The 22,979-nt window shown below is 40.3% G+C and overlaps 1 long non-coding RNA gene across 1 annotated transcript; it reads right to left on the bottom strand.

Moving 5' to 3' along the window:
* Nucleotides 1-247: 247 nt before the first annotated feature.
* On the bottom strand, nt 248-21,684 carry LOC309362181. The gene is made up of 3 exons (XR_014164847.1): nt 21,579-21,684; nt 14,382-15,423; nt 248-442 (listed from the first exon to the last, which is right to left on the bottom strand). It is a non-coding gene; the product is annotated as an uncharacterized lncRNA (long non-coding RNA).
* Nucleotides 21,685-22,979: the final 1,295 nt, after the last annotated feature.

Below are 22,979 nucleotides of genomic sequence, written 5' to 3' on the forward strand. Positions count from 1 at the left end.
TTTTCTCCTGGCATACATGCACACTTAACATAGAACAGAACTGTTTTGTTGTTGTTTTTGTTTTATTTTTTCAAAAAAGCTTACTAGATTGATACCAAAAGGTTAAATGCATACATTCCAGAGAATGAGAACTGTGTGAGGTTTGATTCATAAACTGGGGTGGGGGCTAAAAAGAAAGAGGTAATCCATGTATAAAAATGTATTCTGTAAATCTGGAAAGCACAGAGAAGATTAAATAAAATCTCTGAGGATTTGTAGAAGTCAAAGGTGTTTATGGACAGGAACTCTTAGATAATTTCACATGGTACAGGATGCATAACCAACCATGACCATGGTCCTCAAGGAACTTACTTTAGAGGAGCTTCAAAGATGCTACAGGCTTAAAGCTTGTAATATAATTCATTTGACAGTTGGCTCTTTCACCGCTAAACCATTTGTCATTCTGCAAGGAGGAGAAAAGAAATAGGTTAAAAGAACATATCTGAAGCTTCCCAGATCTTGAAAGCAATCCGTCCTTCATTTTGCACAGATTTCTCAGCTCTCAATGTGTTGTGAGACTGAATGGACAGAAAGATTAGGAGTTGTAAGACAAGAGTCAGAAAACTGGGACAAACTTAATAAGAAATAGGCAAATCACATTTCATTATGAAATGTGCTATTGTAGTGATTTGTGAAACATGCATATAAATCATAGGTAATGAGGTGATGGTCTCCAGATGTTGGCGACCTACAATTCCCATCATTCCCAGCTGGCATGTCCAGTGGTCAGGGATGGTGGGAGTTGTAGTCTAACAAATGTAGATCATGACGCTAATGTAACCCTTCATTGGGAAGTTGCAGATATTTTGATACATTTAATTAAAAACCCTTTCCTTCTATTTAACACGGTGACAGTTTTTCCTGCATTGTTCATTCCATATTGTGCTAAACATGGTTTGTCATATTTCTTTTCCAGTCGAGTCTTCTAATAGAAGAAGTTCACTTGAAATGCATTAGGAATATTATATTTCATTGTTCACTTTTTAGGCATTTTAAGCTTTTTATAATTAAAATGTTAAATCATGACGCTGTGTGGCTTTCTAGTTTTTCTGCTTTTCTCATAATTGTGTGAATGGCACCCTGTCTAATTTGGCTGTCAGAAAGGCTGCTTTCTCATAAGCCCTTAGCATTATCAACCTAAGAGAAGAGAGCACATAGGTGTTGCAGGGACACAACTATGGCCCTGTCCCTATGGTTGTGCAAATTTTCTGATGAAAATGAAATTTTGCAGTAGGCACCCTGCTGCATCAGTAGAGGCTCCCCATGTGATCAAGAACATTGGCTTTCAATCACACTGGAAGCACCCACACAGATTTAACAGGGTTCCCACTCAAGAAGTTCACTTGCCAGGAGGGGTCAAAGGGTTTGAAGTGGCTAAAATATGACTTTACCTCCCCACACTTGGCTGTGCCCTTGCAACTCTTTTCTCAATAATGCACAAAGAAGCTTCAGGCTCAGACCTATCTAATCTGCAATTCAGGGGTAATAATGAAAAATTACAAAAGCTTGTTGGATACACACACACACACACACACACACACAGTGGTACCTTGGGTTAAGAACTTAATTTGTTCTGGAGGTCTGTTCTTAACCTGAAACTGTTCTTAACCTGAAGCACCACTTTAGCTAATGGGGCCTTCTGCTGCCACTGCACCACCGCTGCACAATTTCTGTTCTCATCCGGAAGCAAAGTTCTTAACCCAAGGTACTATTTCTGGGTTAGCAGAGTCTGTAACCTGAAGCGTCTGTAACCTGAAGCGTATGTAACCCGAGGTATCACTGTATTTCACTTATTGATCAAATTATATGCTATGTGGCTTTTTAAACAATAGGTTGCAACCAACCAACAAAAAAATTCAAAAACATTCAGAAAAGAGCACAATCATCTTTGCACTGTGTTAGTGGTATAATGGTTGGCCAGGTTGAATGGTACACATTCCACATTCATTCATTTATTTTACAAAACTTACATACTGCTTAACTGTAAAACCTCTAAGTGGCTTATGGGGTGGTTATCATTGATCAACTTGTGTTGATGATACGAAGAAATAAAGAGAACACTCCGTACAAGATATTTCAAGGTCCATGAAGCACTAATTCCGCGCCGACTTCCACCTTCCCCATTTCTCAATACTTCATCATATTACTGGTCAAGGCCACATCTGTTTATGGTGGTGCATATTCCTACACTTGATATGGTGCCCTAGGCTAGCAAGCCAGCCCCACAAAATGTGGCAATCCTTGCGGCCATTCTTCTTTGTGGTCAGTCACACCCAGTCATTGGCCACTCAAATACACCCTCTCAACCTAGGCAAGAAAAATGAGTTGTCACCATTCAAGGACGCATTTCAACCAGGCAAAAGCACTCTCAAGGACAACACAGAGCAGGGCTGGTGAGGGGTGTGGCCTAGAGTCCTGAGTAGGAATGGATGGATCTGTCCATTTTGCTTCCCCAAATTTCTCATTTTCCCAACCTTAAATTTAATTCCCCATGTTTCCTGAGCCATTTCTTAATCCCCATGAAAATTTGTCAGCATTTTATAATTTCTCCTAGTAAATACATTATTGCATGCAGTTTTGACTAATGCACACATTAAAATGCATTTTTGAATGTTATTTTCACTGATATAGTAATTTGCATGCACATTTCCCCCTAAACAGATGCATTATTGTAAATGTTTGGTTGGAGAACAGCATCACAAAATTTGCAGAAATACAAATTCTCTGCATTTTAATACTTGCACTGTTTTGGAAAGTGCAAATAAGGTAGTTTTGCCTTTAAATGTGAACTGAATCAAATTTCTCCCCCGTCCCTAGACGGTCAGAAATTGAGCTTTAGAGGTCTGCATTTAGCTTGCGTTTTCTCACCCCTGAGTTAAAATACTGTTAAGCACCACAAGACATGGTCTAGCCTAGTTATTCTGGGATGAACTATCAAAGCCTTTGCAGAAGCTACCACCACACACACACACACACAGAGAGAGAGAGAGAGAGAGAGAGAGAGAGAGAGAGAGAGAGAGAGAGCACTTTCTATAACTTGTTCTTAAGCCAATAGCTGCCGTGGCATGTGTCCTCCTGATTTTCATAATCTACATTATATCTACTAAAGAACAAAGCTGAGTCAGCTCATTGTGTAATGAGATTGTTCTAATAAAAATGAATAACCTTTGTCTACTGAGCAAAATAACTTTAAAGGAACTTCTAAACTCTTCATTCCTCCGAGCCTTAACTTGAAAGTGAAGGTTTTAGAAGTTTCTTTCATTTGGCTGTGGGAATGAGGATAATTACATTCTGGAGTGGTTGTGTTATTAGCAATCCCCAGAGAACGGCAAGGGGCAGCTTTAAGTCATTTAGAATCTCTGTAATGAGGAGAAGTGGTGCAAGCTTGTAAAATCAGTATCATTTATTAAAACAAAACAAAAACATGGTTTACAAACAAGGTTAATGAATAGAGATGTAAATTCTACCCACACAAGGGGCACAGAGTGCGGGAGTATTATGGATGCAACTCGGCTTTGGTGCCATTTTAAATCTGTCCTGAGATAATCCAATTCCCCAAGCACAATCTGCTTTAAAAACAGCAGCAGTAGTTGGAGAGCTTGCTGAGCAAAATGTTTATTGTTTTCTTCCTCTTTTCCTCTGCGCTAGCAGTCAGTAATAACTGAGTGTGAACCTCCTCACCTTTTGGCACTTTAAATATAACTTAATGGCAAAGTCACACTTCTTGCTTTCAATTCATGGCAGCTTTCCACTCTTCCCACTTTCCCAAAGGTAAAAGACTGTTTCCCCTTTGCTGTTTACAGCAGGGCTATGGAAACATTTCCATCCTAAGGACCACATTCCTTCATGAACAACATTCAGGGGTGTGTGTGTGTGTGTGTGCTTGTTAGTGCTGCATGGGGTCAGATGTAAAAGCAGCCAGACTCCTAGTTATGCCCAGTAGGCTGCACCTGAGGCATGCAAAAGTCAGAGGTTTCTACACCAAGGACGGATCTACACTTGTCGTTTATAACATTAAAATGTGTTATTTAAATGTGACACCAGAGGCCGCTGCAGAGCAGTGAGCCACTGACAAAAGGAAACTGCCCTTGAACCATATAGAATGTTCAATTTAATAATGTTTAGAAGATCAATGTAGATTCAGGTCAACAAAGACCAGTTAATTTCATAGAGGTTTCCACAAGGCTGAATCAGAATATTTATATTTCTCACCAACCCTAGTTACTTTTTTCATCTTTGCAGTGACATGGTAAATAATGGTTTAGAACTAAACTGGGTGGAAAGTGAATCCCAGTGGTGGGGTCACATGGTTTGCAAACATGTTAAATTTCACATCATTTTCTTAACGCTGTTTTGGAGAAGATGATGATAATTCAAAGAACTAAAGGCAGCACTGGAAATATTTTGGTGGCAAAGGTTGTAATTAAAATGTTCTCATATGTTTGAAAATTGCCAATGTTTTGAAGCAAAGCTCAAAGGCATCTTTTTGTTGATTGAGCCCTTTCTCTTGGTGTGTTTGGGAATTCTGAATCCATTTTCAATTTAAACTCAATTATCTGATTGAGCTAAAAGTACACATTGAACTCCAGTATGAAATTGTCAAGATTTAGGAATATGGAGGGAAGTTGTACAGAGCTCTATTTTTCAAAAGACATCTGGCTCATTCTTCATATCTATCCCCTTACATATCCAAAATGTAGAAACCAACTTCCTGTCTCCGACTTTTTTTTAACAAGAAAAAAAATTAATATTTTGACCTGGATAATCAATGTCATTTAATTAAGAGAGCCACTATGAATTTAACAAAGGACATTTCTTGGCTCCAAAACATTTCCCTGAATTACTGAATGCTAGTGTAAAGGGGGGAAATCATTTCTGTACCCTTTTAACATTTTATTACCTTCACTGTATTTATTCATCTGTCTGCTGACTTACCACCCAGAAGTCAAAATGGAATTACTGGCTCTATACTATTGCAGCTGAAGTATATTTTAATTGTACGACATGTCAGCTTGGTCTCTAGGATAATGATCACACAGCTGGGCATTTAAAAGTGTGTGTGTGTGTGTGTGTGTGTGTGTGTGTGTGTGTTGGGAGGTAGCTTTTACCAGGACTTAGTAGGTATGGTGGGGTATCATCAATACAAACTTGCTCCAGCTATTTAATTATAGAGGGGCTGAGAGTTTTTAATAATCCATGCTATCTAATCTTCTTCCCTGCAGTTGGGGAGCCAGATGGTCCTTAACTCACACCTCTTTCTCTTTGCTTTCTCCCCACTCTCATGGCAATTATAGGTTTTTATCTATAAACTTAGAACTGGAGATTGGCCAAATTGCCAGCATTTGGAAGTCACAATCTTTACTTCCTGCAATATTCAGCACTTTGCTGGGAATCGAAGCATTGAAAGACTTTACCTATCTCCTATCTGAGATACCCCCATCTTTAATCTATTGCTATGTTAGGGTATATACATTTCCTGCCTCCATACTTGAGTGTAGTTATTGCCAAAAGACAATTCTGTTGCAAGAAAAGGTAGTATGAGCAAACACATTTGAGGAGATTGGCCATTATTCTCTGCAAGAACAAGACAAAGTCCTTTAGCCACTAGATCAGAATGGGGAACCTGAGGCACTTTAGGTGTCCATCTACCTTCAGCTCCAGCAAGCATGGCTGGTGGTGAGGGGTGAGGGGAGTTGTAGCCCAGCGGCATAGGGGAGACCTCAGTGCTCTCTCTCTCTCTCTCTCTCTCTCTCTCTCTCTCTCTCTCACACACACACACACACACACACACAGATAATACAAGGGCTGTGTGCATGTGGTCCTAAACAATTTTTCACCCATGTGATTTCAAACTCTGCATCAAGAAAAGCTAAATTTTGTGGTCTGTTTTTAGATCTGGTTCTTGGCAAGCTGGGAGAAAGGATACTTGGTGAAGGTAAGCAAGTTGGAGGAAAAGCTGATGTGCAGCTAGGAATACGGTATATATCCTTAGATTAACCTTCCCCAAATTTGTGGCAACCACATGTTTAGGACTCAACTTCCAAGAGCACCAGCAAGGGATGGGGGAATCAGTTGATTTTGGCTTCTCTCAGTATCTTATTTTTCCAATCTTAAGTTCATTTTTCCACATTATAACATCTGTTTCCAAATTCTTATTTGAAAAGTCCTCTTGAAAATTCATCATTTTTATTGTGAATTTCTCTTAATATGCACATTGTGTATGTAATTCTGTTTAATGCACACATATCAGTAAAGCAATTCCCTTTACCCTAATATGATGTAGTGACACATGCATTTATATACATACTTTACCCGTGTGTGTGTGTGTGTGTGTGTGTGTATTGCGCACGCACAGAGCAGAGAGAGAGAGACAGATTACTTGGCATTACAAATTTGGAGAAGTGCAATTTCCAAAAGGATGGCTGTGTTTCATTTTGGATATTGGTTAAGAAAGTGCAAATCAGATAGGTTTGCCTTTAGATGTGAAATGAATCTAATTTCTCCTTGATCTCTAGCACCACCTAAGCTCAGGAATGATCAGGGGTAATGGGCACTGTAGAGTCTAAAACTTAAGGACAGTATTGCAGAAAAGTGCCCTAGATGTTTTAATAAGAACGTGCCTTTCCCGTAACTACATAAATGGTGAGAGGCTGGATTGATTTCCCCCACTCACCCTTTAATTTAGAGCGTTCAACAGAGGGTTGCTGCCAAGAAAACAGTATTTTTAAAACTCTCTGATAGGGAAACTGGGTCTAAATATAACCTAATTTCACGCTCTTGTGCAATGTTTTTTAGCTGAATGAATTATGGTGTTGTGCTGTTTTGAAGACAATTGCTTCTGTAATTTGCAAGCGTTATGGTCCATATTAAATCCACATTTGGGAGTGGATATATAAGTTATCGACACAATTGGGCTTAACAGGTCTTATTGCAGAAGGTTAATACATCTTATGGAGTTGTTAATGTTCAGGCTATGGTGAGTGCTGAAAACCAGCTACATTTTTCCATTCATTTTGGTACCCACAAATGAGGCATGTATAAGTGGCTGATACTACCATTCTACAAAGTAAGGTTGCTACCCCAGTCAGTAAATACTGGAAGTAGGAAGGCAGCAGTGGCAGTTCCCTGGGCCATTTCTCCTGAGCTTCCCTAGATGCCCCCATTTTTCTTGGTGGCAGTGTTTTGCTGGCCAGGGATGGATGGCTGTATTGTCTAGCTGTCTTCTTCCAGTGCATCACAAACACTGGTAAGAGGGGTTGACGACTGTTAAACCCTTTTGAGAACTGTAGCTCTGTGAAGGGAATCAGGGTCTCCTTTCAGCACCAATAAACTACAACTTCCAGGGTTCTTTGGGGGGAAACCATGACTCTTTAATGTCGTATGATACCGCTTTAAATATATAGCGTAGATGGGTCCGCAGTCAGATGCAATCAGCAATAAGATCCACAAATATGAAAATATATTTGCAATGTACTTGAAATAACAAACATAAAAATAGGACAGTGGACAATAATACTTGGCTTTAAATTAGCAATTATCAGTCTTCTTGTGGTTCTAGCTGATTTACTGGATTCTGAGAGAGAGGTAGCATGTAAATCTATACAAATCATTTTTCCTCTTTAATACTTCCCAGTTCTTTCAGTTTGTTTCATATCCACCATTTACTTTCAGACTGGCCTTACAAAAATCTCACTTATTTTTCTCTAAGAAGCAGAACACCAGAGAACAAAGACCAGCAAACATGGCTCTGCTCATGCTGACAGCCACTGCAGCATTTGTTTGAGTGGGCTGTGAGCTGGCAGCAGGCAGAGAAGTCGCTGGGCAAGATTAAAGTGTACAGAAATGGGTGTAGCATGCACCTCCTAAGGCAGCTTATTGCTATCTGATATGGTGGACACTCTCTCGTCAACAGTTTTGAAAAAGATGGCCAAGTCCTATATCTGCAAGACATATTCTCCTTTGCCTTGGGGCCCCTAAAAATGCTGGAGGCATTTTAAAGTTATGCAGAACTCTTATTAAAGGCAGGGGAAAGGAAATTCTGCCTAGTTTGATAATCAGTTGAATGTAAAGTTGAATGATGTCACAATAGTAAGGAAACATGACTGTTATTATTAATAATAGACATGAATAATAATAGTAATCTGACTGCTCCAGCTACTCTGCAGTGCATAGGAAATACTCTGAACTGTATAATCGTAATCACTGTGTATAAGTTTGTCTGCAGAGTATGAAGTTACCTTGTCGAGCCTGTCCCATCAGGGGATCAAATGGGAAGGCAAGGTTCATTGGTGATATGATGATTGTCACATAGGCAAAGTTTGCAGCTAAGAATGATGACCCTCTAACTTTGTGGTTGAAATTCATGTGACAAAAATCTATTTCTAGTTTAGTCTTGCTTTCAAATGGTTGGTTGTATCTGTTGTTTTTAGTTTTTATCCTCTCTCTCTCTCTCTCTCTAATTTATTTATATTGTGAACTGCCTTGCTGGGCTGGGCTATGAATGTTTGGCATCTAAATTCTTTAATTAATCAATCAATACACAATTGCCTTTACCATGGTAAAATGGATCTTGGCATATTTTCTTCCTCATTGTAATAAAAAAAAATTAACAACCATTTAGTTAGATGCATGGGTTAACTGATTGTGGATTATGGTCAACAGAAAAATATATCTAGTTATAATTTGGATCTGTGAGAATGGCTCCATGGGGGAAGATGGAACCCAAGCAATTGCACACATTTTACAAAAACTCATTTCCTAGAAGTAGATTTCAATGGGAGTTGAGCCAACAGAAAAAAATGTATTTCATAACAGGCAATGCATTTGATATATGTTTTAAACATCTATGAAAATGGCATTGCTACATTTCTAATTGAACCATTTGTAATGCACAGGAAGGAAAGGTAGACTTCATTCCTTCATTTGAAGCAGCCACTGCATTCGTAGTTAAATTTATCTGCCTAATTGCATTTCCTTGTCACATGTATATGCGGGTTAGGTCTGCAATTTTTCTCTAGAAGATGCACCATTTAGAAGTAAAGTAACTTAATTTGCAAGCTAAGGTTTGCCATCTGCCAGATCTGGGTATGTAAATAAATAAATAAATAAATGTAGACATTGGATTAACACAAACATAATAAGTGTAAGAATTTCTCATGTTTTCTCCTTAATTTAGAGCTGTTTTTCCCCTTGGGAGAAAAATAAACCATTAAAATCTGTCTAAACACAGAAGACTTTATACCCTACTGCTGCCCATCTGATGCTGCTCTAGTTTGTATCTGAAGTCAGTGGAACCTTGCAGATGCACATGTTTCTGAATAAAAGTGGATAGCTGATGCTTCTGACATTATGTTTAGGGATGGGGGACCTTCCTCGACTGGGGACTGCTTTCTTCCTTGAGGAAACATATAGGGACCTTATGCCAGGGGTGGGTAGGTCTAGAAGGATAGAGCCACGTATATGATTCCTACATTTTATTGTAGGCTACGTTCCAGCCTGCAGAAGTTAGAAGTTTCCACACTCACACAAACCCATCTCTACATAGGCAATGAAGGAGAGAGGTCAAGGATCAAGGCAAAAGCACTAAAGGATGATGCACAGCAGGACTGTTGAGGATTGCATTCCTGGGGACTGAGGAAGAGTCCCAAAGTCCAAATAGAGAAGCCTCATTTGGCCATGTTATGTAGTGTGCAATAGTGTTTTTTTATGCAGTGGAGAATGTTTCCCTTCTGAACTATTTCTGCTACTATTACTACTAATAAAGCCAGAACCAAGAAAGAGTATCTGCTAACTAGGCAACCTGTAGAGCAGAACCATGTATCTTTCAGTTGTCATGTTGCCTTATTTAAGCAGTTTCGCCCTTGAAAGATTTGACTGCAAACTCAACTTGTTAACTAGTTTTGTCACTCTGAGTGTCAGAACTGATTCCTGAGGCAGCAAGGTTTTTTTGATGGAGAATATCAAATAACTGTTTGCTAAAAATGCAAAGGGTCATGTATGAAATGGTTCCTTAAGATTCCTTTTGTGCACACCTAAAGGTCTCTTTGGTAATATCTGATCATGTACCACTGTGGGCTAGTTGGCATCTTGTGCAAATCAAGATTGACAGTTGCTCATGATTCCATTGCTGAAAAGGGATTGTGGCATTGCCCAACCACATTACCCAATTTTATGGTCTTTGTGCGCAGCATAACATAGGCTTAATTCTCTTCGTGAGTAAGCAAACTTGTATCTTACCATTTTAGACTGCATGCAACCCAGGCATGGAGTCTTATCCATTGTTACCCAGTAAACCATGACAGGCTGTTAGAAGTTATTTTTCTGATGAAAACAAAACCATGTAATTTTTGGCCTGAAACATTATAGTGCAATATCGTTCTTCTTTCAGCTTGTCCTAGACACATCTTTAATTCCCCCGCCCCCCACTTTAACAGTTATAAGAGAGAGAGTTGAACATGAGCTTTCCTTGTGGCATCAACTCAATGCTCAAAGTCTATTTTAAGCGTTTGGAATTGAAGGGATTTATTTGTGTGTGTGTTTTTAATTATAAACCTGGCAGCTTAACATGGCCTTGGGGACTTTTCCTTTATTAAATGAACATCCTCCTAAACAGACATAGCTGACTTCCTTGTCTTCCTAGGCTCACTCCTTTAAAAATATGAAATCCAAGGTTGAGCTTTCCTTGAATACAGGTTCTTTGTTCCATCGCTTATATTGAAAAACCATGCCACAATCTAGCCAGCTTTACAATAGAAGCAAATATCTCACTGGTGATAAAAATGTCATTTCTATTACAAAGTTTTTTTTTTAAAGAACACACATTATTATTTTAATCTAAAAGCATTTAGTCAAGGAAGCTCTTGATCCAGTGGAGATCATAATGTTCAGTAGTCCAGTCATTTTTTTTTTACAGTTTATAGCCAATGGCTATTACTCACAAAAAGTAATATAAAAAATAATGGTAAATATATAAATTTACAGAAATGCAAGTTGCCAAAAAGAGAGAGAGAGTAAAGTTCAGCAATTATTTTAAAATTTAAAAAATCCACCTGGCAGTCAAAATAAGTAGTTTGTAACTTTTCTTATTGTTAGTGCCTATAAAGTGAACCTGCAAGAATCAAACATTGTCCAAATCAGCCAGCAACCATCTTATTTTCAAATTGTCTGGCTGACCTAGGTAATTATGAAATGAATAGAGGAATCTGCCCCTAGGTGACAAGAAGCTACATGATCTACTGCACAATGTTTTCCATCTAGCTTGATCCACATTGACAAATATGGTCATATATTGGCCTATGAAAGAATTCATTGCACAGATATTCTGGGATCACAGCTGGAAATCTAAGCAACACACAGCTTCCATAGTGTTTTTAGTGGATGTAGCACTGGTTTCTGAATAGTAAGAGATAACTCATGACAGCAGTAGCCTTTAGCCTTTCAGACCAAGGGAATGCCTTAAACTTGTAGCATGTGATCAATGCCAGTTACTGAAAATCAGGTGGGCAGAGTGATGATGCACTCAGTTTCTGCTTGCGTTTTTCCCCACAGGCATCTGATTGGTCACTATGAGAAAAGGATGTTGGATTAGACTTCAAGGTTTCCCAAACTTGGGTCTCCAGCTCTTTTTGAACCACAGTTCCCATCATCCCTGACCACTGGCCCTGATAGCTAGGAATGATGGGAGTTGTAGTCCAAAAATAGCTGGCGACCCCAATTTGAGAAATGCTGGATTAGATGGATAAATTGGCCTGGTCCTGCAGGACTCTATTTATATTCTTATGGGTTAAAATCTATGCAAAATTAGGTTCACCCATGCAGTGCCCTCCAGATGTTGTTGGACTGCAACTCCCACCACCTCTTATTGTCCAAAATTACCCTAAACATATATTTAGAAATTTCTGAAAACATCCCCTAAATCATTAGTGTGAAATTTCACACTAATGAAAATTAGTGTGTCACATGAATCATGCAAATGTGACCTAAGACTTCCAGGCACATTTGAACCCTAGAAATTCAGATGTAGCCCCTGCTTCACTTTATGCAGACTTTGAAAACAACAACAACAACACACCATTGGACTGTACCCAACTATGTTATACTTCAAGTAGACCCACTGAAATTATTGGACCTATAGTCATTGTACCAATTACAATGTCTCTTCTCCGAGTTGCACTAACATTGAATATAACCCAGTGTGATTAATTGTTTAACATATTAATATTCTAGTTACATTAGTGATTCATGTCTTTTTTATATCAAGTTGCTCTGGAGAGTGAGTTGAGGAGGGAGATTAAATGGATATGAAGCTAATTGGTCTTTTCTGTGGGGAAGGGGTAAATGCACAGCGAGTGTATGTGCATATATCAAAAAGAATAATACTGTAATTGAAATTCTGTCATAGATTAAAATAGGCTTCCACCCACTTTCTCTCTTTTAGTTGAAGTTATATATTTGATCTGATCCTGGATAATTTTATTGGGCAAAGCCCGTGTACGTGTTAGAAATATTTACTAAGAAAGAATTACTATATGGGTGTCTTCAGTGTGACTGTAGTGAATTCAAGAGATGGCCTCTATTTGTTTGATTTTGTGTAGGGTGGGATATCTATTTCAGATTAGATATTCTCCACATACCAGGTACTGTTAGACCTTTCAGTGATTCCTGAAGAAGAGGGGACAAAAAGGCTATGTACACCTCTGTCCTCTGAAAAATTGCCAGAATATCTCCTAGGACAGCAACTTTAATCAACTAATTGGTTGAGCCTACAATCCTATCCATTTTCACATGGAATCAAAACCCCACAGAACTTACTAGGACTTACTCCAGAGTAGATATGCATAAGACTCTGCCATAGATTGATCAGCTGAAAAACAGCAATTTTGAATCAATTGAAAAACTTCATTGATTGGGTGAAAATATACCGTATTTTTCCATGTATAACATGCCCCTGTTTCGGGGACTCAAAATTAAGAAAATGGGGGGGGGGGATTCCCCAAAGTTGTTTAGCTTTTTTGGGGGGGAGGATTGCCCAGAGTTGCTGAGCTTTTTTTTGTGGGGGTGGCCCACAGTTGTTGAGCTCTTTTTAGGCGGGAATGCCGAAAATCGCACACCTGCAAGACCGATAATGCCTCTCGCATGCCTCACAAAAGCTACCTGTCCTCTGTCCCCTCGCAAACAAAGGCAGCAAATTACCCGCCCAATTGCTGCAGTGACAGCCAATCAACACCAACCCTTTGCCACAGCCACCAATAACAATCTACCACTCACAGCAGCAAACAATCCCACATCCCCACATTGCACAATCCATGTATAAGACAACCCCCAATTTTAAAGATGATATCTGAATAAAAAAAACTAGTCTTATACACGGAAAAATTCAGTACTTGCAAAAATACTTTATTACAGTAGCCCTTAACACCCTCTGCTTGTGACAGTAATTTGCTTTAAACTCTTTTTAATTTGTATTTTTACATTGCTTTTGTGGGAATGTTCAGGGATGCAGGAGAGGATATATTGTTTAATGATATCCTTCCTAACTTGCGTTAGCAAGTTCTATATCTTAGCAGAGTAACATTCCCCTTTAAACACACAGCGGTTTACTTGTTTCAGTCTCATCTGACTCTCTCAGTATAAGATTCCGGGTAAAATCCCATCCTGCCCCTCTGTGCTGGTCCCGGGGGGAAGGTTACTGTTACTGTAGTCAAAGTTCAGTCCTGAGTCACTAGCCTGAAATTAGTCCACAAGGTGCGAGGCGAGGTCCGAAGCAGGGAGCCGGGCGGGGACAGGAGCACTCGAAGATCAGAAGCAGGAAGCCGGGCAGGGAACAGGAACACTGGAGGAACAGGACTGGATGCTGGCTGAAACAGCTCTTCAATGACGACGTTGCTCCCGCAACCTAGGACCGGGCTGACTGGCCTTTATCTTCTCTGAGGCCAGGGGGGCGGTCTCAGCCCCCAGGAGCCCCGCCTCCCCTGGCCTTAAGGCGAGCACTCCTCCTGGGAGAAACCAGTTCCCTTCGCCTCTCTGCCCTAAGCCTCTGCAGTTCAGGAGAGGCTGAAGGGTTACTGGGCCCAGGGGGAGACTCACCTGCAGGCACTGTCCTCAACCACCTCTGGGGCCAGAATGGATTCACCTGGTGCCTGCTCCTGAGGATCCGGCCCAGGTGCAGGCTCCTCAGAATCAAGGCCCTGCCCCAGTTCAGCCGGCCCTGGAGGCAGGGACACCTGTGCCAGCTGGGATTCCTCCGGTTCACTCTCAGAATCGGAATCCCAGGCCATCACACCCTCTTAAAAAGAATAGACACGAGAGTCTTATTAAAGTCAATATAAAAGTAGTTTACTCACATTCATTCAGTTCACAGTTGTATCGCTGAAGGCAGTCTTAGGTTACAAAACTATATACACATGTGGAACTATCCCTTAAGGGAGTTAGTTCCTAAGTGACTGCAAACAGGCAGTCACTTCTGCTAACATGTAGAAGAGCAAAAATAGAGAAGAGACAAAGGAAGGAGCTGTGCTCCCTTGCCCAGGTTAGGCCTCTCTCTCTCTCTCTCTCTCTCACACACACACACACACACAGGCCTCTAGTCACATGCAAAGGAAGTTTTGTCACAGCTCAGGAGGAAAGAGGAAGTTAGACTCCTGGCTGGTAGAAAGCATCCACGTCCACTCTAGTAATGTTGTACTTGACTGATATGTGTTTCACATCCCACAGCTTCACCTTCCATCCCTTATAGTTAAGGGAGTGTAAGAAATAAAACAACAAATGTATACCATCTTAGAATAAATATTTTTCCTTTTCACACACACAGAAGAAAACAACTCCTTTAGAAGAAGCCCATGTGGTTGTCTAGCCTATAATTGTTTTATAAATTAAGAATTAGCAGCTGGATGAGCGACTGTGTGGAATTTTGCTGTGTAGGATTTTGATAGGAAGGGAACTGACAATCCCCTCTCCCAATTTTCCAGCTGAAATCACTCCCAGGAAGTTGCTTTTTTCCTGTGCATGTGCCATTGCAGCAAGCTGTGTGTTCAGGGTCAAAGAGCGCTATGGGCAAGAGAGTCTTTGTAGGAAAACTGTAGGGTGGTAAGGAAGAGACGGAGTTCCACCCCATATCCTATGGGCCAAAGGAGGATCTGGGGCCCCCACAGGTTTTTGTTTTGTTAAATTTTAAAAAGAGCCTGGACTGTTTTGCAGCCTTTTCAGACACAGGAGCGATCTTTAATCTAAACAGGCATTTGGGGATTTATTTCTTCATCTTGTACTGTATTTTTCTGTGGTGGTAGTGCTGTTGTTGCAGACCACCTTAGATCAGGCCATGGCCCAGTAAATAGGTCCTGACCCACCAGCTGAAGACCAGCGTACTACAAGGCAGGCTTCCATCATCTAAAAGCAAGTATTGTTTCTATCTGCTTCTTCTTTTTGCTTTAAAAGTATTGATTTTACTCACGTAGTAAAAGATCGTTTAGAGAAGTGGTTCTCTCCCCCCCCACACACACCTCTGTTCGAGGTTCCTTGGAAGCTTATCAGGGGTTCTGAATTAGAAGGTCAGTAACGGTGGACAGGCTTCCTTTAAATTGCTATTGATTTTCCCTCTCAACATTTGGCTGCTTGGGATTTTTGCATGTTTTGATGTTTTTAAAAGCACTGAGAAAAGTTGGTAAAAATACGGGCGTAGGAAGCTGCCTAATATTGAGTCAGTTAATTGGTCTACATTAACGTGCAGTATACAGTGGTACCTCGGGTTACAGACGCTTCAGGTTACAGACTCTGCTAACCCAGAAATAGTGCTTCAGGTTAAGAACTTTGCTTCAGGATGAGAACAGAAATTGTGCTCTGGCAGCGTGACAGCAGCAGGAGGCCCCATTAGCTAAAGTGGTGCTTCAGGTTAAGAACAGTTTCAGGTTAAGTACGGACCTCCGGAATGAATTAAGTACTTAACCCAAGGTACCACTGTATATCCAGGTTTTTAGACAGGGGTGTCTCCCAGCCCTACTGAGGAAGCCAGGGATGGAACCTGAGACCTTCCACATGCAAAGCAGATGCTCTACTACTGATCTAGAGAAGATAACATATTTTATTCCTCAGTAATTTAACCCATCATGATAAGAGCCAGTGTGGCTTGATGGTTAAAGTGTTGGACCACGCCCTGGAAGACCAAGGTTCGAATCCCCACTCTGCCAAGATGCTCACTGGGTGACCTTGGGCCAGTCAACATCTCTTAGCCTAACCTGCCTCACATGTTTATTGTGAGGATGAAATGGGTAGAAGGAGAACCAAGTACAGCACCTTAAGCTCATTGGAAGATAAAGTTGGTATATAATTGTGATAAATAAACCAATAATAACTACTGGCAAGATTTATTTAATAAAAGTATTTCCAGGGTGGAAATACAATTCAAACCAAGAATAAAACAAAGAGCAAAACATAATGCAGAATTCAATTAGAAATAAAATCAACCATGGATGCAGAAATGTTAGTGTCCAAAGGGGGGTCTTACCTATAGGCCAGTGGTGTCCAAACTTTTTTCAAAGAGGGCCAGATTTGATGAAGTGAAGGGCTGTGAGGGCCAACCAAAGTTGTTGATCTTTTTTTTAGGATTGCCGGGTGCTGGGCTCTCAGAGGTGCCAGGCCAAGAGTCTGGAGCCTAAGAGTTGAGTCTGGGGAAGAGCCTGCATATCAGTTGGAGCGCCGTGGTGGGCTCTTCTGCTGCTCTGTGCCATGAGTTTAGGGGCGACCAAGCCAGTGAGACGCTGAGGCAGCTGACTGGCTCCACCCTCCTATGTGCCTGGGACTGGGCAACTGGGGGGGGGGATCTTTGCATCCCGGGGCTGCATATGCTTAAGACATCCCTGAGTGTCCAACTCAACTTGCTCCGACTGGACAAAGAAGTGTTTCTTCACTCGCTGGTGAAATGACTGCAGTGTCCTGATAAGGCTCGCATCAGAGTTGAGGATCCTCCAAATTTAAGGAGCCACCCCAGATAAATTTATTCTGTATTTTCTGCATTTGGCTGACTGCACCTGCTGCACCACAACCATAATGATTTTGCTCAAGAGAGATCAGACACTATTGTCCTTATTTAAGACCAATGTTTGAACAAGGTAGCTGCTCTCAGTAGCATTAACATCCAGCTTTTTAAGCAGATTTTTAAACGATTATCTCAATCTTGATTCAAAAAAAGAAAAAAACTTTTAACAGAAGACTTCTGCTTTGTAGAACAAAACAAAACATTAAAACAGGGGTGGGGGACCTCCAGCCCTCCAGAAAGTGTTAGACTACAATTCCCATCATCCTGAACCATTGGCTGTGCTTGCTCGGGCTGATGGGACCAACAACATCTGGAGGTCCACAGCATGCTCCAAAACCTCATTGTCCTGCATTTCCCACACTCATTTTAATTCTGTCCCTCATGTTTGTATATGTGTGGGTTGCCATATGTCATCTTTTCCCAGGACATGTCCTCTTTTTCATGGGTAGAGTTGTCATAGCGATCCATAGCTATAATTAGAAATTGGTAAGTGTGTCTTCATTTTTCCTCTTCAAAATATGGCAATCCTACATCTGTGAATTTGTGTGTAGAGTGGCTATGCTCACCTTTTGCCACACCCACCATTGGCATGAAGTTCCTGGAGAGCTATCCAAGGGCAAGCAAATTATTCACCCCTGCTGTTAAAAAAGAGTCTTTTACCCATGTTTTCTCTTTTTGCTGGTGGGTCTTCAATGTTTTAGATCTATTATTGTCTGGTTTGGATTTTGCAGAGTCTTAGTTTTTACGTACATACAGTGGTACCTCGGGTTAAGTACTTAAATCGTTCTGGAGGTCCGTTCTTAACCTGAAACTGTACTTAACCTGAAGCACCACTTTAGCTAATGGGACCTCCTGCTGCTGTTGCACCGCCGGAGCACAATTTCTGTTCTCATCCTGAAGCAAAGTTCTTAACCCAAGGTACTATTTCTGGGTTAGTGGAGTCTGTAACCTGAAGCATATGTAACCTGAAGAGTATGTAACCCGAGGTACCACTGTATTGATGATTTTAATGGGGACCACTACATTTAATTTTTGCTTTGGATTATAAATAGCATAGAGTTTCTTTGAAAGATATGTGGGATGTACTTTTTGTTATTAAAAAGTTAAATAAACAAATAGACCTCACTCCTTGCCCCAACGAATTAATTTACATTGAGGGAAATAACCTCTGGATTTAAAAATACCTCTTTACACTTAAATAAATACCCTCAGATCCACTGAACGGACACCTGGAAGGAGACTTTGGTTTTTCCAAAACTGGAAAGCACAGATAATTTGAAAAGTTTTTCAGCTATTGCTCATCAAAGTTTGCATTCCCCCCCTTCAGTACTACATATCCTAATTTGTGAGAAACCTGCAGTCTCCTCCAAAGATCGCAGGCACTTCACCTTTAAAATCCAGAAAGACATTTTCAAAGGACAAGAGAGAAATATTTTTCTCCGAAGGAAGACAATGAGATAACTGTGATATACATATGCACATGCTTATACATACAAATATATCTCCTAGCTCTCTGTTTTCGAGCCAAATAGCTACACTTCCTCTCCTTTATTGTAAAAAATAACTTGGGCAGAGTTTTCTTTCCCAGACCATAAATATACACTGTGTGTATTGCTCAATTTTATAAATGACTAACAAGTGCGGTTGAAAAATAATTTCTTTCCTGCACAGTGACCAGTTTGTTTTGGCCTGACGTGATGAATAGCTTTCTTATAACACACTTCTTTACCCACACAACACCCCCCCCCCCACTCGAGTCGCAGGGAAGATTTAGAAGTCTGCTGATTAAAGATGGTAGTGCAGTCGAGCTGGTATTTTGACAGAAGAAACGGAAGCGAGCATTGTATAAAAATGTAATAGGGGAGGATCTCTTAAAGGACTGTTGTGGGAATCGAGGGTTATATGATTACTCTTGCTTCACATAAAAACTAGTCTGAGGATTTATTTTTGCCTGACCGCTGGGGCTTTGAAGTTTCTGAAAAATGTTATTTTATACATTGGGCGAACAAATGCCCTTGTAGCAGAAATAAATCACCTCTTTGTACAGAACAATCATACATATATTTGGCTACAAGCACCTCGTTTCCTGAGTAATTGTGAACAGTCTGGCAAGCGTTGAAACTTTCCTTAGGCTGAGCTGAAGTAAAATAAGCCTTGTGCCTTTGTTATGGGAGTTTGGTAGCTCTAAGGCACAGCTTGACACTCTTTGGAATGTCTTGTTTTCAAATACTACTATTATTACTAATATTATTATTATATGCATGGTGTTGTATACATACTAATGGAGGCAGGGATAAACTAGGCTTGCTGACATGTAACAGTCAACACAGGTGCAATCTGTCTGTATACATGCACAAGTGTTTATGTGAAAGAATATACACTTTTTGATTTGTACAGCTCAGTTGTTGTGTACATATTGTGTACACTGGTTGAATGTGAACAACTGTATGGGTGTACAGCTCAGCCATCTGTGCACACAGTGTACATAGATTGTACACTTGTTGAATGTAATGTGTGGACAGCCCTATGTGAATAACTACAACACTATCTGTGTTGCTGGAGTGAAAGGATGACCCATACTTAGACTGAAAGCAGCTGGAAAAACAAAAATATCTAGAGGTTAGCAAAAGGGCTTCCCTCACTCACAGTTCTATTTGCCCCTTTTGGTGAGTCATGGGGTCAGAGGTTCAACCCCCTCCTTGATTTCCAACTACTATGGTTGTTAACTTGTGGGTTGTGCTCAGTCAGCCTGCTTATATAGAGCTACAGAACAATTGTAACTGTTGCAACGTTCTAAAACTATCCAATCACTGAACATCACTTTTCGATCCTTCATTTGCATACAAAACTATCCAATCACTGAACGTCACTTTTCGATCCTTCATTTGCATAGCTATCTACAGTATCCCCCTGCTGGCCCAGGTTAAGAACTTCAGTACATAACAATGGTGGGTAAGGAATGATGCCTGAATCCTACAGCCAAAAGCTAGGGTTAGACAGGCCAAAGGACTCATCTCTAAAAAAGCATTCTCCCTTACAGCACATGAGATGCAGGTCTCATTGAGTTGAATGGGTCCAACTCTCGGATAACTTTGTTTAGGACTGAAGCCTGAATCACTCTCACAAAAGAGAATGACTGTTTTGTGTTGATGTTTGTTGTCTGTTTGTTAATTATTTTTAATTAATTAATGGTGGGGGGAAAAACCTTTGAGTCAATGAGAAAGTTCTTAAATGACCAATGTTTGATCAATTGAATACATATAACAGTTTAAAAATTATTATTCTACCACTTTCTTCAGAACAATGTTTATTAATTTATTAAACTTACTGCCCCAAGAGGCTCTCAAGGTAGCTTACAAAGAATATCAAAATGGAAATCTCATTCAAGTGTCAGGATTGTTTAGGTGGTATTTTCTGACTTTATTCTTCATCTTGCACGGTGCTGTCCATTGACCTCTACCTACTAGGCAGAAGAGCTTACTGATATCCTGTGAGGCAGAGGAGTGGGGCTAAGCAGCTGGAAGCTACTCAACCCATGATAGAGGCAAAGAAAATAAATATTCAGATCTGAGATGTTCTCTCATTCAGTTGTTGTTTCTTGGGTCACTGGACCAATATTAATAGCAAGAAAGTCCCCTTCAGAGCTCTTGTTGCTAGCCCAACACTGAGAAAGGATTGTTCATTTAGCCACAAGAATAAAGGTCAAATCACTTGGGAAACAGCTAAGTGGCCAATTTCCCTGGAAATATAGCTGTAGGACAGGGTTGATGAGCTAAAAAGAAATGAGTTAATCATGAAAATTATCTTTCTTTTAATTTAAAGGAAGATGAAAATTATAATGGACAGTGTGGTAATTTTATCCATCACTTGAAGGCTATTATAACTTTTTCATGCATTTGCAATTTACCCCCAAAAAGGACATGATTCTTTTGTGGTTTCCTTTTATTCAGATGAAACTTTGAGAAACTGTGTAAGAGTTATAAAATGGAGCTTTTAGCAAGTTTTCTTCCTAATTTGCTAAATGCAGATTGACTTTTAAAATATATCACTTAAACATATCCTATATTTCTTCTTTCATGGAACTTGGGCTCTTGCACAAATTCCTAAACTAGTGGTTTCCAATTCTTTTGTACCCATGGGCATCTTTACAAAGCCAGAGAAACCACTGAGGGCACCACAACAAATCACAAACTATTTTACTGGATGCAATAGGATGCTTCTTTCCAGACTTTCAGTGAGGGAGAGGACCATGTGGGGTCCACTGAAAGCCTCTATGGGCACACAGAATCATAGAATTGTAGAGCCAGAATGGACCTTGAGGGTCATCTAGTGCAACACCCTGCAATACAAGAATCTCAACCAAAGCATCCATGACAGATGGCCACCCAGCCTCTGATTAAAAAGCTACAAGGAAGGAGAGCCCACAACCTCCCAAGGGAGACCATCCCACTGTTAAACAACTCTTACCACAAAAAGTTCTTTCTAATGTTTAGTCAGAATCTCTTGTAACTTTCAGGTACGCTGCTGGTGACCCCTGTCCTTGGCAATCTCCAGGCACTGACCCAGCCCTCTTTGCCTTCAGTAAGGTGGCTGCACCATCTGGCTTCAGACTACATAGCGCTGAGAATACTGGCTAATGAAAGCTGTGTGGACTCCAGGCTTTGGAAAGAAAGGTAGGTTATAAATTCAACAAATAACTAAGCTCTGCACTAAACCAAAGAAACAACTATTTGCACAAAGATTGCCACAGTTCTGCACCCAAATAAGCAGAATTCTAAAACCCACAAGCAGGACAGAAGGGGAATTGTTTTATTTTATTGAGTGTAAATAACTGAGGCATTACTGGGGTAAGGGCACTCTCTTTCTCTATATGCCACCTTGGGCTTTTGTCCTTGGGGTGCCCTTTAGATTTGGGAGGTGCAACGGGGTGAATACTGACCTGCTAGTGCCATTGTGCACTTGTCAGGTTCAAATATTCACAGTTCTCAAAGCAAAGAGGAAGAATTATTTATAATCCTTTCCTGTGGGGCCACAGGTGAAGCCTGTAAACACATCCAGGAGTGGAGAATTTCCCTGCCCAGGCTATATTTTTATTTGGCTAATTATGTTTGTTTGGCTGTTTGCAGATCCTCTATATTGTATTTGAATAAATGTAACTTTTTTCATTATGGTTTCTTCAGCCTTCTTTAAGGGTGTGCTGGCAAAACAACATTCATTTGTTCAAGACATTTTTTCCATCCACAAGAACAGACCTGGGATAAATAAATTCTACTTCCTATTCAAGCCTCACTGTACTGTTTGTGTTTTCTAAAGCTTATTCTTATCTAATCTCCTATCATCTGCTATCTCTGGCTAGCTGTTCAAAGCCACAGTAGTGTCAGCAAAAGGAGCAGCAATCGCTCGAATGCTTTGAGAATAAAACACAAACTGAAGAAAAAGCAGACATAAGGCAGCATGCAAGACAGAGTTAATTCTCTGCAGCCTTCAAGAAATCTTCCCCCGATAGTGTGATAATGTTTTTGGAACAGGAAATTGAAACCTTAGAGCAAGAAATAAAACAAAATAAAACAAATGATGATCAGATTCCCTTTGGTGTCTTTTCTACGTTCTGCATTCTGTGAGTTAAATCTGCAAACGTGTCTTGTTAAAGGCTGTAATGGTCAATGTTTGGGGGGCATATTGGATGTTTATTAGCATTGAAATAATGTGTGCAGTTAGAGTGGCAGACAGAATAGCAGTTGGCCAATAATAAATAAGGCTATTAAAACATGAGAGCACCCGGCTACAGTGACACCAAAGGAAAATCAATGGGTAGTTTTTCTGCATTCAGTAACAAAAATTGACACTGCCAGATGCTAAGAGATAACGGTGTGGGGCATGCTTTTTCACGCACGCCCCACCAGTCCCCAAT

The sequence above is a fragment of the Podarcis melisellensis genome, assembly GCF_964234715.1.
Source record: "Podarcis melisellensis genome assembly, chromosome: Z".
Lineage (NCBI taxonomy): Eukaryota > Metazoa > Chordata > Lepidosauria > Squamata > Lacertidae > Podarcis > Podarcis melisellensis.